Source organism: Aethalodelphis obliquidens, unplaced genomic scaffold (genome assembly GCF_003676395.1).
Source record: "Aethalodelphis obliquidens isolate GAN/ISIS:26980383/991018 unplaced genomic scaffold, ASM367639v1 scaffold52, whole genome shotgun sequence".
Lineage (NCBI taxonomy): Eukaryota > Metazoa > Chordata > Mammalia > Artiodactyla > Delphinidae > Aethalodelphis > Aethalodelphis obliquidens.
In genome coordinates this window covers 14,123,071-14,139,369 of record NW_020837996.1, presented here as the reverse complement: position 1 = coordinate 14,139,369, position 16,299 = coordinate 14,123,071, and the positions used below count along the sequence as shown (strand labels likewise).

The window sequence follows — 16,299 nt, the reverse complement described above, 5'->3', positions numbered from 1 at the left end:
TGTGGAATGGGTAAAGAGTACACTTAACTCTTCTGGTCAACTTATCCTTCCTCTCATCCATCCAGTGTTTCAGAAAATGCTACATAATGCCTAAAAGTCAACCCAGAGCTGACTCAGATGCCTGGGGCCAGGCCCATACTCCCAAGGAGCTCCTTTCTCGTGAGAGAGAATCTCACATAAATACAGAGTTTTAATGTTGGTCCCCTTCAGCGGCAGTGTAATGCAGCACGTGGGGTTCAGAGATCCCAGGAGAGGGAACCTCGGTTCAAACCCTGGCTCTGCTAATTTCTGGCTATGTGACCTTGGGCAAGTTTTTAATCTCTCTGAGCCTCATTTGTAATCGGGATAATAATAGGATATACTTTTTGGTGTTGTTGGGAGGATTGAATAAGAACCTGTATGTATGTACAGTGTCTGGCATATAATAAGTGTTCAATAAATATGTGCTTTTAAAAAAGTTACCTATAATAGAAGGGCAAACAAAGCTTTTGGGAGCCCAGCAAGGTGAGCAACGAACACCTTCTGGGGAGGCAAGGGAAATGACTAACTCTGCTTGGAAGCAAAAACCTTTAAATTGGCTCTTTTCTGTCCATGGGTAAATTTCCAGTGTAGGGAGGGTATATTTATCTTGTCTGGGAATCTTCATTTGCAATTGCATATTCCAAGGGTTTAGGAGGGCCTTTCCAGTTTGGGAAAAGGAGCGGCAAACGGTGGTACCCCCTGGCAGCAGTTCCTAATTGTGTGACCTTGGGCAAGTCACCCTAGCCTCCTGGGAGATAAGACTGTCTTCTCAGTAAAATGGGGATCATAATACCGGCTCCCTGGCATGCTGCTGTGGGATTGGGAAAGCCCTTGCCTGTGAAACACTGAGCAGAATGCCTGGTGCATAGTAAGAGCCCATTAAAGTTGAGCTATTATTGTTATCCTTAGCTGAGTGAGGCAGCTTTGTATCTCCACATTTCAGAGAAAAGTACTGGGAAAAACATTTCCGGGTCTCCTGCCTGCCAGGTCAGCGCTCACTTCAAGCAGCCAGTTTAAAAGCACCCATTTGTTCAAACAGATTCAGGCCTTGTGTATCTGCAGCACCGATCTTGACCCCAAAGGCTAATTCTCTTTTCTTTTTTTCTTTTCTTCTCCTTTTTTTCTTTTCTTTCTTTTTAAATGAATGCCTGCACACGTGTTATTTATTTATTCATTCTTTCTTTATTTACTTATTTATGGTTAACGTTAAATTGAGGTTTGAGCCGAAACTCAAGCTGCGCATACTTGAAAGGTGGACGGGCTCGTTGGGCAGCGGTTAGAGCTCTCGGGGGTTTCCCCGCGGGGCTGCGAAGAGTACAGACAGGAAGCCCGGGACCCGAGCGCCTGACCAGAACTTCCCCGGGGGAGGCTGGAGCAGAGCACGAGCATCCTGCCCAGAACTCTCCAGAGCGCGCCGGCCGAGCGCGTCGTCGGCTTCCCCAGCGCGCGTGCAGAGGGTCCCGGGCCCCCGCCCGTGGGTCCAGACTCAGCGGGCAGCGGGAGGGAGGTTGAGGCTATTCCCCAGGGAGAGGTTGACCCTGCCAGGCTGGAACCTTCCATTCCGGCCCAGCCTTTTCCCCCTTCTCTGCGCCCAGGAGGGAATCGAGAAGGGACTTTCCAGAGAGCGTTAGCGTGCAGGGTGTGGAAATGGAATAAAAGCATATGCAAATAGGCCCTTGCGTGCCTTCCTCTACCCCTGCGAGCAAGAGCCTTTCTCCAGAAAGATGTTCTTGCTCCAAGACACTTGACAGCGCTCTTCCTTCCCTGGACGGCGGCAGCAGGGCCGAGTGAAGTGGTAACACCCGGGCAGCGGCAACGCCTGGGTGGGCCGGGTGGACAGGAGGGAGTAGCAAACAGAGGAGGGGAAGAACGGCCGCTGAGTTGGAAAGACAAAGTAAAACGAAATTTTAGGAGCTCGCTGTGAGTATGAGCTGGGAAAAATAATCATGGCAGGCTGATTTATTATGTACGTATCCTCTGTCTGAAAAGTTGCTGGCTTTTGTACAGTGGGTTATTGCAGAGTAAATGGCACATTAAAGATATAATCAAGATGTTTAAGGCATATTGAATGACGTTAAAAAGTAGGTGAGACTTCTGTCACGGTCTATAAATATAAAACTGTCAGGGCCTTGGAGAGATTTCCAGTGCTTTAGTTAAGATGTGGCTCCATTCCCACAAGGAAAATATTTTTAACCTTTCGTTATTTTCAGGGTGGGGTGGGATGGAGTCTGGAAGTGGTGTAGAACCTATAGGGATGATAAAATAATATGCTTTAAACCCTGGAGTTGTAGACTTTAACCTCTACTTAGCAAGTCATGAACTTCCTTGCAGTGACAGTAGCATGAAAATATTACATAGTGCATATTGGTACTTTTTATTTTATACTGGAGTATAGTTGATTAACAATGTTGTGTTAGTTTCAGGTATACAGCAAAGTGATTCAGTTATACATATACATGTATCTATTCTTTTTCAAATTCTTTTCCCATTTAGGTTGTTACATAATATTGGATCTCATTCAGTCCTGCCTTTGGGTATAAGAGTTTTTGTGTTTTGAAAATAATCTTTTTTTTTTTTTTTAACATGCTGAACCTGACTTTATATTACTGGGGCAAATAGCGTAGCTTTTCTTTCTTAAAGGCTTAACTGTATTATTGTATTTTCTTGTCTTTTGGGACCTGTACATTCAGTGTCCATTATTTCACTTGCTTACCCAGAGTTCTGCCTGATTTTTCCCCAAACTCTTCTGATTGCTGTACACTGCTGACATTTACCCCCATGTTGTAAACTATGGAATTTGAATAGAGTGGATTTCTCTTCATTTGTTTAATAAAAATCACCTTGCTATCCTTAGTCATAGCACTTTTGAGAACAGATAAGCAAACTCTTTATGCTGGAGTTCACAGAGGGAGAAGAAGGTAGAAACTTGACTTGGGGGTTTGCTCAGATAGTTTGGAGCTGCTTGGATTGGTAGCACGTGGACTGGCTGGGGTCGGAGTCTTTTCTTCAGGATCTGTCCAGGCCCAGGCATGGGATGGGGTGCAGTGCTGACTGGAAGGCCGGTGATGATTCTTGGTTATCCTCTTATCTCTGAATTCCTATCATCCCACCTTTTTCCAAGGACCCTGAAGAAACTTAGTGTAGTCTTACCTTCTCAGTGTGGGCCTTTGGGCTAAGTCTGTAGCAAATGTTTATTTTCTCTGACTGTCAGCATTTTATAGGCTTGGGTGTGATCCGAAAAGCCAGCTTTGGGTACTTTTTAAAATTCAAATGGTGATTCATCTCTCTGGTTGTTCTACGATCTGGCAAAAGTTCCTTATTTTGGTCCTGGCCTCAATCTTAATAACAACAAGACATTCTTTTTATTTTAATGATCACTAATGAAGTATTTTTATGGTTTACAATTTGCAAAGCATTCTCATTTGGGTCATTTCGTGTAATTCTCCCATAAAATCTGTAAGGTTAGTGGAGATAGTAGAATTGGCACATAATGGGAGCTTATTAAATATTTGTTGAATGAATGAATTATCCCCATTTTACCCATTGAGACTCAAAGAGGTCAAGTGACCTACTGAAAGCCCCACTGCCCAGGAGGGACTCGAACTCAGATCTTCTGATTTTTTTCCGCTCCAGATCGGCTCTGATATAATGTTTTACATGATATTTGTTGTCTTTTCTCTAGGAAAATGTCTTTGATTCTCCAAAAGAGATACTGAGAAACTGCAAACAGTTGCCTGTACTATCAGAGGGTGGCCAAGAGCTTCCCTACCCCTTTATACAGACTTTTCTTAGGCTCCTTACTCTGCCAGAAATTTATATCTTTAAGGTCATGACCGTTTGGATATGTTCCTTATTGGGGATAAACATTCAAGGTTATGCTGAAAAAATGACTGTCTTGGATTTTTAGTATTTCTTGGAGGTGTGGGCATAAAACCACACAGATCTCAGAGGAAACTAATACCACGGTTTTGCGTGTGTAGCTGAACAGCTGTCTCTAGCTTTGTCTCCTGAGGTATGGGGGGAGGCATGCAGTGCCATCTTTTGGCCGGGGGCCTGGTGTGCGGGGACCAGAGGTTGCCTGGCCTACAGTAGTTGTGACCACTGCTCCCACTGCTTGAGGAACTGTCATCCAGATCCGCTCGGATATTAAAATAACAAGGAAAGGGCCCCCTGTTCTCCCAAAGCCGAGACTTAGGCTCTATGCACCAGTAACACTCCATCTGCTTGCCAGAGACTTCCTTCAAGCCCCGTGACACCAGGAAGGAGAATTTCCCTTCTAAATCTAAAGCTAGTTAGAGAGGAATGACAGCGGGAGTCCACCTGGGCCCTTTCCCTTTGACTTCTGTAACTGGAGATTCAGAGCTTTGGCTGTGAAGTTTCTCCCAGAGGAAAGTTGAGAAAACAGTTCTGATTCCTTCTCTACTGAACTGACACCCCTTCTGTCTTCAGTGTGTGATTGTATGGCCACGTAGGTGGTCTCAAACCTGCCAGTATTGCCCCTGATGGCTTATGTGCCTTGTTTAGAAAGGCCTTTCTGAAGTGAAGGCTATAAAGATTTATTCTTATATTTATTTTATTTGCAGTTAACTCTTCCATCCAGCTGAAGTGTATTTTTCATAAGGTGTGAGACAGATCTGAAGTTAATATTTTCCTCTATAGATGCCAGTTTCCCCCTCTGCAGTTCGTTTGTTTGTTTTTTAATAAGCTTTTAACTTTAGGATAGCTTTAGATTCACAGAAAATTTGCACAGAGAGTACAGAGAGTTCCTGTGTACTCCTCTCGGCTGCTTTTTGACTTGAAAGGATATATTTTTGCCTGGTCCTAAATTCCCACATATACACAGATGTCTTTCTAGAATCTTACTTTTATTCTATTGATGCATTTGCTATTTCTGCCTCAACGTCCTATGTTTAACTAATATTAGTTCTAGAGAGTTCATAGCTTTTGCTAGGGAATCTGAGATCTTACAAGGCTTTTGAGAGGTCATGTCCAGACCTCAGGGAAGGAAGGCAGTATTAGCCCTGTGTATGGGTGTTAACTGCTGCTGAGGTGACTGGCCAGGAAGGAACACATGTACCTCTCTAGTACACAGGGAGGGGTCATCATTGGTGACCTGCGTCTTGTAGAGAACGCCCTGTTCCTTGAGCACAAGCCTCGGACACAGTAACACGGACTAGGCTCTGGGGTAGGGTTTGTCCTCCTTAGTACCACTGATATTTTGGGACTGATCGTTCTTTGCTGTGGGGCTGTCCTATGCATTGTAGGATGTTTAGCAGTATCCCTGGTCTCTACCCACCAGAGGCGTTAACAGCCCTAACTACTCACGACAATCAAGTTATGTTCAGACACTGAAAATATCTCCTGGGGACCAACCTGCATGCCTCACCCTCACCCCAGCGGAGAACCACTGGTCTGGTTCTAGCTGCCTGAGCGTTAACCCTGGCTCCACCGTTCAGCAGCTGTGTGCCTCTGTTTCTTCCTCTGTAAAATGCAAACAATAATGGTGTTTGTCTCCTAGGATGGTCCTAGGAGACCATTTTACCATTTGGGCAAATACACATAAAACACTCAGAACAGACACTGGTGGGACAGATCCTAGCCCAATGTTAGCTATTACTATTATTTAAAAAGCCCTTTATATTTGCTCACACTTCTAATAAACACACAGACTTCCCATTTTTCTACTACCTCCATAGCTTCCCCACCACAGAGCAAACGTGTTTAAAGCCTAACAATATTTGCCCCAAAGTTACATGTTAATGAAATGGAACTCTATTTTCAGGGTTCTGTAACTGCTAATTAATCAGCTCCCATGATAAACTCATCCGAGCTGCCTGCGATTTTTATTTGCAGCTACAGAAGAGCAATTCCAGTTAGTGAACAGGCCTTTAAGTGACAGTCCAGCTTTGTGGAACAGCAGAAAGGCCCAGAAACGATTCTCTAAGCAAGACAGTAATGCCAGTGGGAAGAGAGAAATCTGGGATGAGGAGAAGACTGAGGATTTGCTCGATTCATTCACTTGGTGGCTTTGGAAATGCTGTGTTCATTTATCGTTGAAACACACCATCATCTTGCAGTTCAGAGAGGGCTGGATGGAAGACTTTTCTTCCAGCAATTCATGTGACTTAGTCACCCAGAGGTTTTTTTTTTCCCTTTTGTAGCAGTAGCTTTTGTAAAACCATAGTGTTTGCTGTTAAGCTTGTCCGAGAACCCCTCTCATGGGGATGATTATTTCCAGTGTGTAAGAAGAGCTGGCTGATATGGGGGAGGGGGTGTGGGCTATTTCTACCTTCGTCCAAAGGGCTCACTTCCTCCAGTGAAACCAGGAGTGGTTTGAAGAGGCGAGGACTGCCCTGGCTTGAGCTGGAGGGGCTGGAGTCTGGGTGGGGCTCATTAGTTTGCTGGCTTCAGTGAAGCTTGGTTAATTCACTTAGCCTGTACCGCTGGGCTGTTGGGGACCTGGGTTCGGGAATTGGAATGATTAGGTTGAAATCCCAGTTCCTTAACTCTCTGGCTGTGTGGCCTTGGGCAAGTCTCTTGAACCTTTTCTCATCTTTAAAATGATGTTGATGATTGTACCTTCCTCATAGCTTTTTTTTGTGACTTTTAAGTGAGATAATTCATTTAGCCCAGTGGCTGGTGCATAATAAGCACTTAATACATCTTAGCTGTTATGGTAATTGTATAATTATCATTTATTTGAGTGTCCTCTGTGAGTACATTCAGGTCAAAATTCTACAGTTTGTGCCTCCGAAGAGTTTAATACTCTGGAAATTAGTGTTTTGACAGGTGAGCATCGAAGGCTGGGGAAGTGGGAGGGAGTCAGAGAAGTCCCCAGAGACTGGTACCTTAGTAACCACAAGGGCATGGACCCTGGATAAGGCAGAGCCTGTGGATAGAGGGAGAGACAGTCAAGGCCATGGACACAGGGACAGGGAACTTAGAATCCTCCCCCCCCCCGCCAATAGGAGACAGTTACCAAGTTTAAAGTGGATAGGCTGGAAGACCAGAGAGAGAAGTATCTCCCACTTCTGCTGAGTGAATCCAGCCATCAGTTTCTGCAGACTTTAAGCCTGTTTTGTAGTAAGCTCTGCCTGATTCCTGGCCAAGTGGGCCCTAGAGCCTAGAGGTGCCTCCCTGACCCTCTTCCCGTGCATGGGCTGCAATCAGTTGTTTGGTGAGTTGTGTTTTAAGTCTCTTTTCTCTTCATAGGAACTCACCTCATGTTTATAAGGGGATTTTGTTTTACACAAAGGGCTAGTAAAGTTCAACCCTGGAGGATAACCCTGCAGTTTCTTACTGGCAAAGATTTGTCAACTCAGTTTCTTTAATATGGCCACGTCTGCTCCAGCTTTCCTCCTAAGGCTGTGTGTGGAGACCTAAATGAGATAATCACTCAGACTGTTTAAGATAAAAAAAAATAATAATAAAGTGCTATGTAAGGGACTGTTTTTTTAGTAGTGAGCATATACAGCAATTTGGAAGCATCTCCTTTATACCTTTGGGAAATGAACTGGAAGACCAGGATTCATTTAGCTCTGAAAGGATTTTAGATTTGCAAAGTTATACCAGATGAGTAGCTCTCCTAAAAGCCTCACATACTAGAAACTCATTCCTATATTCTAAGTGTATATAGCAAGAGCAAAGTGCCACAGTAGTAATTTTGGGGCGGCAAAATCTTATTTATAACGACTTTTGGGTTAGTTTTTATTTTTTCCTCAAAGAGTGGGGAAAATACATGAAGGAGAAGGGCATGAATTCTTGGAAACGGAAATGAATAATTCGTCTATCATAACACACCAAGACCAAGTCAGGTGTGGGTTTCTTTCCGTAAGATAAATTACATACGTTTACCCAACAGAGTTACACAAGGAGTTCTGTCTTAAAAGAGAATTCAGGTTTTTATTGATTTAATACAACTTTAGGTTTCCTGGGCTCTGTACTGGGGAAGTGCTAATACTGGGTAGAACAGGAGTGTTGATAAATGTGAACAGTCAATGGTTAAAAGGCCTTTGTATTGTTCTTTTGTTTCCGTGTTTTCTGACTACAACTCTCATGAAGTTGATAAAATGTCTTATAATGTGGAGTACGTCCCGGTAAATAGGAGGCAATTACTTTGCTGAGTTGCTCTGTTCTGTTCTCCATTCCGGCTGAGAAATGGTTCTGGCTGTGCAGTTGAAGTTCACTGTGACCTGGCTGCTTCAGCAGTGCAGGAGCAAACTCCTGCCTCATTGGGGATGCAGACTCTGAAGAACCAGAGGTTGGAGGGTCTGGGTGACCCCGTACAGGTGGGGCCCCTGATATCCCCTGTCCAGGTGATGCAGTGACTGTTCAGAGAGCTTGTGAGGAGGTTATCTGAAAGGTGTGGTGGTCTTCAGAACCAGAACATGACAGTTGGGTGGAGGGTGGGAGAGCAACTGGGAACAGGAGGGAATCTTCCAGAGGGCAGAGGGAACAAGTTGTTCATTATAAGAAAGACATAGAATTTGTTATCGCAGAACAATTACTTGAGAAATGTTTTCTAATCGTCTACCATGTGTAATGTACCCCTGTTATGGGGAGGGAGGGCAAAGAGGTTGAAAATATCACACCTGTCTTTGAGAATTTCCGTCTCACAAGGCATGCACTGATGGATACAAGACCCCACAGGATCAAGTGTTAAACTGCATGATGGATATGCGGGACTATTTCATGCCCTCCCCACAACTGTTCATCACATCCGGCCAGAATATTTTAAAAATGCAGGCAGGATCACATCACTTCCCTGTTTCTTCTGTTTTCCCCTGATTCCTAAGCAAGGGTGATGTGAACTGCCCCTTGGCTGCCTGGGCCTCCTTCACTTCTGTGCCATGGCTGGTCTCAATACCATCCCCAGGAGAGGCGTCCATCTCGGTCCCCACTTGTGTGCCTGCTCATGTCCTATCTCAGAGTGTTTGAACATTCTGTTCCCTCTGCCTGGACTCCTGACCACAGCCTATTTTTCCTTCAGGATTTCTCCTTAAATGTCACTTTTTCCTAACTACCAGGTGCTTGGTAGGATCGTGTACTTTTCCATTGGCAGTGCTTCTCACATTTGAGCTCACTTGTTTTGTATGATTGTCAATGAGACCTCAGTCTTTCCTGCTATTTGGTCACCTCCAGGAGCATCAGGGCAGCAGCCGTGTTCATCTTCTTCCCTGCTGTCTCCAGCATCGTGCTCCAGAGCCTGAAACATAGCAGGTGCTCTGTAAATGAGTGATGGATGAATGGATGGCTGGATGTGGATGGAGAGATTCCACTGTCCTTTAAAAGCACTTTGTCCCTTCTCCTACTGGGGTACTTGGTATGTTGTACTAAACATCCTGTCTACCCTCACATACCCTCACATGCCTACAGCTTCCAGAGGGCAGGAATTGGATCATAATCATCTTTTCATCACCAGGGTCTGGCTTACATAGAAAGCAATGAAGGTTTGTGGATGAAGAATGTATTATGCATGAACGGGGTCGGGGTGGGGGGCTTATCTGGGTTTTAAAGTGTGCCTGGGGATGAGGGTGAAGGAAAAGTGAATTTAAGCATCTAAAATAGCAGTGGGAGTTGGGATGCAAAATAAGATTAGGGTTAAAAAAAAAAAAAAAGCTGAAAACTGAATTAGACATATACCGCATAGTCACCAGACACAGCTTGACAGGATGTACTCATACTGCAGACTGGAGGCTTGGGTGGCAAGGTCGCTGGGAATTTCCCCACCCGAACTTAATGCCTTGAATAATGTCTGTCTTTCAGCCTGCTGTCCACCTCAGGAGTTTTATCCATTCTACAAATATTTATCAAGCACCTATTCTCTGCATTCCCAACAGGGGAACTGTCACCCCCAAAGGCACAAAAATTGGCTTGCAGGAGGTGAAAAATTTCGTTCTTTTTATGTATAAAGCACAGATATGCATATAGTACATGAACTGATATATAGTATGTCTATGGTATTAAAATTTCATAGTGGGGGTGATTAGGAAAAAAATCTTTCTAAAAATGCTCTTTTGGGGGATGATAATGAAAAAAAGGTAGAGAACTGATTTGCTCTATGCCAGGCATTATTCTTGTCAAGGTGCCTACCCCCATGGAATTTTCATTCTTGTGGGGCAGGCAGTAAATAAATAAGTAGCCATAACTGTCAAAGAGTGAGAAATCCTGTAAAGAAGAAAAAAGTAGGCATAGAGATAGTGTGCATGGGGGTGAGTTTGGGCACGTCTGTGGCTCTTTGAGGTAGGGGGTCAGGTAACTTGGATGAGGTGACACTTGAGAAGACTCTGGAAGAAGTAAGGGGGAAGAGCATCCCAGGAAGAGGCAGCAGGGTGGAGGAATTGGAACGGCAAGGAGGCCACTTGGGCAGGAGTGGATGAGTGAGGGAAGGATGGTGGGAGATGAGGCTGGAGACGGGACAGGGGCCAGGTCACATGGGCCTTATATGCCGTGCTAGGGGTTTGGGTGTTGCTCTGAGCAAGCTGGCAAGCTTTATGCAGGGGAGTCACTGACCTGATTTGCCTGGCTGCTGTTTGGAGGGTGGACAGTAGAGGCAGGAGTAGAATCAGGGGACCAGCAAGGAGGCTATTGCTGGGGTCTCCGTTGGAGGTGAATGGCGGCTTGGGTGAGAGAGAGGGGTTAAGTTCCATTGTACTGTGAAGGGAGGGCTCACAGGCCTTGCAGAGGGATGGAAGGGAGGGTGCGAAAGAAAGAGGAGTCAGGTAAGCCAAGGTTTAGCCCAGGCACTGGGTTCCATTTATGGAGACGAGATCGACTGTGGGCGGAGCACGCCTTCCCGGGGACCATTCCTAGAGTGAGGTCTTCCGTCTATCAGCTGCAGGCCCCTCTTGTTGACGCTAGGCTTAGCATGTATATATATTTAATTTAATATGTATATATTTAATTTTAATTGAAAAATGTTATTTTTATACAATTTTTAAAGTTTACTTTCCATTTACAGTTATTATGAAATATTGACTATATTCCCCGTGTTGTACAGTATCTCTTTGAGCCTATCTTAGCATATATTATATATTGCCTTCTACAGTTACTTATCTTTCATCTGTATACATCGCTACCTTACCTAGTCTTTAAATTTCTTTAGGGAAGGAACTTTTTTTGTTGTTGTTGTTCTTTCTCCAAGAGGCAGGCAGTGGGGCGGAATGGTTACAATTGTTAATTGTGTGTGCTAGGGTGTTTTAACTGCTTAGCTTTTACCCTCTTTCCCTTTCTCTTCCCCGCTTCCTCTTCTTCCTCAGTGTTTTTTTTTTGTTGTTGTTCAGTGAAGAAGGCAACCGTATCTACTTCCTACCACCACTTTGTGAAAGCAAAGTGAGACTTGCATATAAAGCCTTGAGTAGGTCTGGCAAGCGGTTGGTGGTTGGTGGTTTTTATGTCACGTGGCTCTCCCCTTCCCACTAGATTTCTGTGTTGCTGGCTCTTGTATCTCAGGGTCATCTAAGCTGGAGCTCTTTGCGGTAAGGGTATCCCTTTTCCCCTTCCATGTCTTGGTTTTCCTTCATAAAAAAAGGGGGAAGCGAGGAAACAGTGGAGCCCCTCAAATGCGGGTATTTGCTCTGTACGTGATGTTGAATCCTAAGTGTGACAGGCTCTGTTGAGTTGAGGATGATGGAGAAGCCTTTCCATGCCACCCGGGGGGAAGTGAGCGCCAAGTGAATCATTTTCAGTAAGTGGAATTGATGCTGCAGCCTGAGCAATACAAGACGTTTATATAGTAATCACCAAATTGTGTGGATCCAACCAGAATGAAAAATGCCTGGAGCCTTGGCTTAGGGCCATGGATGAACAGAGCATGAAGCCTGGCGTGGAACAGGAGGAGTGGAAGGCATGGGGGTAGCACGGTGATATAAACAGATGTACATTTAAGTAGAGATGAAAATACGTCGTTGCCTCTTTCCCTTTCTGCAGTCGTGGCAGACTTCGTTAATCTATCACATCATTCATTCCTGATTCTGATATAAAGCTAACATTTCTTGAGTGTTTACTGCATGCCAGACACTGTGTTCTGTGCACATCATCTTCTTTACTCTCCACAACAACTCAGTGAGGTGGGTCTATTATTATCCTCCTAGTCTAATGAGAAGACAGTCTCAGAGTGGTCAGTAATGTGCCCAGGGTCTCCAGGCTGGCCAGTGGCAGAGCTGAGATTACAACCCTGGCCACCAAACTCTAGAGCCTGCTCTCTAATTGTTACGCTTTACAGCCTCTAGCTATGCCCAGATGCTACCTCAGAATCCTTCTACCCCGTAAATTTATTCCCATCTGCTTCATTAAGGCTGTGGGATAGAGGTTCATACTACATGTGCTCATTTGTTCATTCATTCGCTCATTCACTAAACAATACTTCTGTGCGTCTGCCATGTGCCAGGCACAGTGTTAGGTGCTGAGGATTCCGTAGTGAATGAGACACAATCCCTGCTCGGGGGCTACGCTTAGTAGATCATGACTTCTTGTCTGAGACTCTCTGCGGGTAGGAAGAAGACTCAGAATTTGTGTGATTCGGGATACTTCCCTGTGTTGAACCAGAAGGTGTCCCGATTGATGATGGAAATCAGCAACAACCTGAAAAATGTATTATAATGCCCAAGCATGCACCCTGGACCAGAAATCGGGCCACCTGCCACCTTTTTCTGACTTGACTGATTGAGCTATTTGATCTTGGGCCTCAGCTATAACTCACGTTCAAGCAGTGCTTTCTTATGCGTTCGTTCACTTTGTTCCTTCCAGTAGCTGAGTGGAAGGAGTTCTCTGAAGTGCAGAGAGGTTATGTGACCTGCCTGGTTCTCACAGCTGGTTGGAGACAAGCAGGTTGGAGACTAGAACCCAGTTCTAACTTCTAGCTCCTTGTTCTTACTATCTCATCATGCAGTATCTTAATGTCTTGAGGCCTTCAGTTTCTCCATCTATAAAATAGGGAAATTAAACCACATGGTCTCTAAAAGTTCCTCCCTCCTTCCCTCCTTCCCTCCTTTCCTCCCTCCCTTTCTTCCTCCCTTTCTTTCCTTTCTCCCAAATCACTGCAGTGCCTATGTGATCCAGATTTTATGCTAGAAGTTGGAAATAATGTTGTGGAGAACACACACACACACACACACACACTCACACTCACTCCTCAAAAAAGTTAAAACCCCATAGAACGGGAGAAAATATTTACAAATCATATACATGGGACTTGTATCCAGAACATGTAAAGAACTCTTACAACTCAATAATAAAAACAGCCCAATTAAGAGCTTGGCAAAGGTTATGAAAAGACATTTCTCCAAAGACGTGCAGGTGGCCAGTAAACACATGAAAAGAGCCTCCGCATCATTAGTCATCAGGAAAATGCAAGTCAAAACCACAATGAGATACCACTTTACACCCAGCAGGATGGCTATAATCAAGAGAAAGATAATAACAAGTCTTGGCAGAGGATGTGGAGAAACTGAAGCCCTTATACACTGCTCGTAGCCTTTGAAAATGGTGCCACCCCACTGGAAAACAGTCTGGAATAGAGTTACCATATGACCCAGCAATTCTACTCCTAGGGATGTACCCAGGAGAAATGGAAATGTATATCTACACACATGCTTGTACACAGGTGTTCACAGAAGCATTGTTTATAATAGGCAAAAAGTGGAAACAATCCATTTGGATTGTTTGAAGAAAATGTTTTAAAACTGGTTATGTTGATGGTTACATAACTCAGTGAATATACTAAAAACCAACAAGTTGTACACTTCAAATAGGAGAATAGTATGATATGTGAATTATATCTCAATAAAACTATTATATATACTTTAAAACGCCCTAGCATGAGCTCTGCCCTTGTGGAAAACATAATCTTGTTTGGGAGATAAGTATGAATCAAATAACTATACAAAAGTTGTTTTTTTTTTTTTTTTTTGCGGTGCGCGGGCCTCTCACTGTCGTGGCCTCTCCCGTTGCGGAGCACAGGCTCCGGACGCGCAGGCTCAGCGGCCATGGCTCACGGGCCCAGCCGCTCCGTGGCATGTGGGATCTTCGCGGACCGGGGCACGAACCCACGTCCCCTGTATCGGCAGGCGGACTCTCAACCACTGTGCCACCAGGGAAGCCCACAAAATTTTGTAGTTACCAATTATAGTAAGTGCTATGAAGGGAAAGAACCAAATCTTATGACAGAGACTAGCAGGAAGTTAATGGGGGTTAGGGAATAGATATTGATACTAGGAAAGCTGTAACATTCCAGTGCTCCAACAGAGATCCTCAAATAGCAGTGGCTTGAACAAGGTAGATGTTGAATTCTCGCTTATACAGTACTGCAGGTGTAAGCAGTGCGGGGCTCATATGGAAGCCCACAGTTGCAGGGATCTTCTGGCGTGTTGCTCTGTCTTTCCCCTGGGGGGGCTGCCCTCATCTGCATGGTCCACGGCGACTCTCCATCAAGTCTACAGGCCGGCACTGAGATGGGGAAGGGGGCGCTGGAATGCTCATCATTTCTGCTCACATCCAATGCTCAGTCACATGAGGCTGGGAAAGGAAGTCATATGCCAGGTGTCCATGTGCCCTTAGGGGCTCTGTTATAACCTTGGAGATCCTATTACCAAAGAAGGAGGGGAGAACAGATGTAGGGTGAACAATTAGCAGTTTCTGCCGTGGATGGCCTCTCTGAGGAAGTGACATTGAAGGTGAGAACCTGAGGATGAATTGGTAGAGAGAGAGAGGGAAGAGTTTTCCAGGCAGGGGGAGAGCGTGTGTAAGGGAAGGCAGGAAAGCCCAGCTACAACGTTTAATGATGTTTAATGATGCGCGTGTCTGCGAAGCACAGCCTCCAGGTGCTTAGGACTCAGGAGTGCCAGAACTAGACCTGGTCGTGGGAAGCAGCGGCTCTGGATTCACCTGGCTTTTCTCTCTTGTATCTTACAGGGCTGGGACGGGCCTGGGCCGTGAGGAGGGGGGCTTTGTGCCGACTCTGGAAAGCCTATGTGTATCCCCAGCTCTGAGAACTGAATTCCATGGGTTGTGTCAGTGTCAGACCTGTGAAGTTTAGTTCTTCAGCTGGGATATCTCTATCATCCTGGACTCGAGGGACATTGGAGAGAACAGATCCGAGGTCGGCTGAAGAACCTGGAAGACTGGAGACAGAAGGGCCAAGTCTCAGGCTCTGAAGCAATAGGGAGGATGGGTTCACAGGAGGAGCGCTCATTTCATTGTGAGAAGACTCGGATTCTAGCCGAGCAGCGTTCTAACTAGCTAAATGGATGCTCTAGGCAAGTCAGTTTTGCTGCTGCTGCTGCTTTTACTAGTTTACCTTTATTGATTACTTACAACGTTCCAGGTGCGGTACTAAGTGCTTTCCATGCTGTTATAGGAGACTCTTGGGAAAAATCACTTTAGTGAAGCTTGGGACGCCTGGCGCTGCCATGCAATGATTTTTTCCCCTTCTACATGGAATCAGACAGAATTAACAGAATGTGACAAGTACTCTTCAGCATGGATTGCTGAGCTAACTGCCTGGTCCCTCTTTAGGATGAGATACATGGATACATCCCTCTTGTGGTCCCCCTCTCCATTTATTTGAATCTCTACTTCCTTGCCTTCTGTAAGTACATTAGGGCTATATAGCGTCTTTGTATTCCAAACTAGGCAAAAGGAGGTTGTGATTAGACCATACTGTGGTTCCCAGTTTCTCCCAGGGAAAAGGGATATGAGGGTTTTGAAGGCCTGCTCCCTTTGCCAGTATGGTCAGCTGTGTGCTGTAGGTCAAGCCCTCTGTTGTCCTCCTGTGTCACTGTCAGCTTGGTCTGCTCTGAGGGTCACGCTTTCTACAATAATGATGATTTCCACCTTTAGGCAGAGGGCTGAGGTCTGAGGGCTGCCTAAGTAATATCTGGGCTTTATTAGGCTTTAGATTTGATGGGGAGCCAGGCATTCCCATCTATTGGAAATTCATCTTTGAGGGTCTTGGTGTCCTGAAATGTCCATCTCCTTATGTGTACAGAATGCAGGTGTGGTCTGGGCCAGGGAGGGGAGGCAGGCACAAAGTGGGAGGCCCACAGCACATGCCTTCTCACTGTGCCTTCTCAGTGACACTGATGTGTATCAAGTGCCCACTACATGCTGGGCACTGGGCTCAGTGCGTCTTGTGCGTGATCTCAATGAATCTCACATCAGGCCTTATCTAGAAATTGAGGACAAATTAACCAAAGGATGTCAAATAAAAAAGTGTAATGATGTTATACGGTACAAAAGGGTGCTTGGTTCTTCTGAAGGCCCCCGGCGTGGGTGTTGGAC

The 16,299-nt window shown here is 45.2% G+C and overlaps 1 long non-coding RNA gene across 1 annotated transcript in view; it reads left to right on the top strand.

The window, feature by feature from the left end:
* Positions 1-1,539: 1,539 nt before the first annotated feature.
* LOC113608263 (uncharacterized) overlaps positions 1,540-16,299 on the top strand; it is a 150,726-nt gene continuing 135,966 nt past the window's right edge. Inside the window, exon 1 of the long non-coding RNA XR_003428283.1 lies at positions 1,540-1,941. This is a non-coding gene — a long non-coding RNA (uncharacterized LOC113608263). The remainder of the gene's footprint in view (positions 1,942-16,299) is intronic.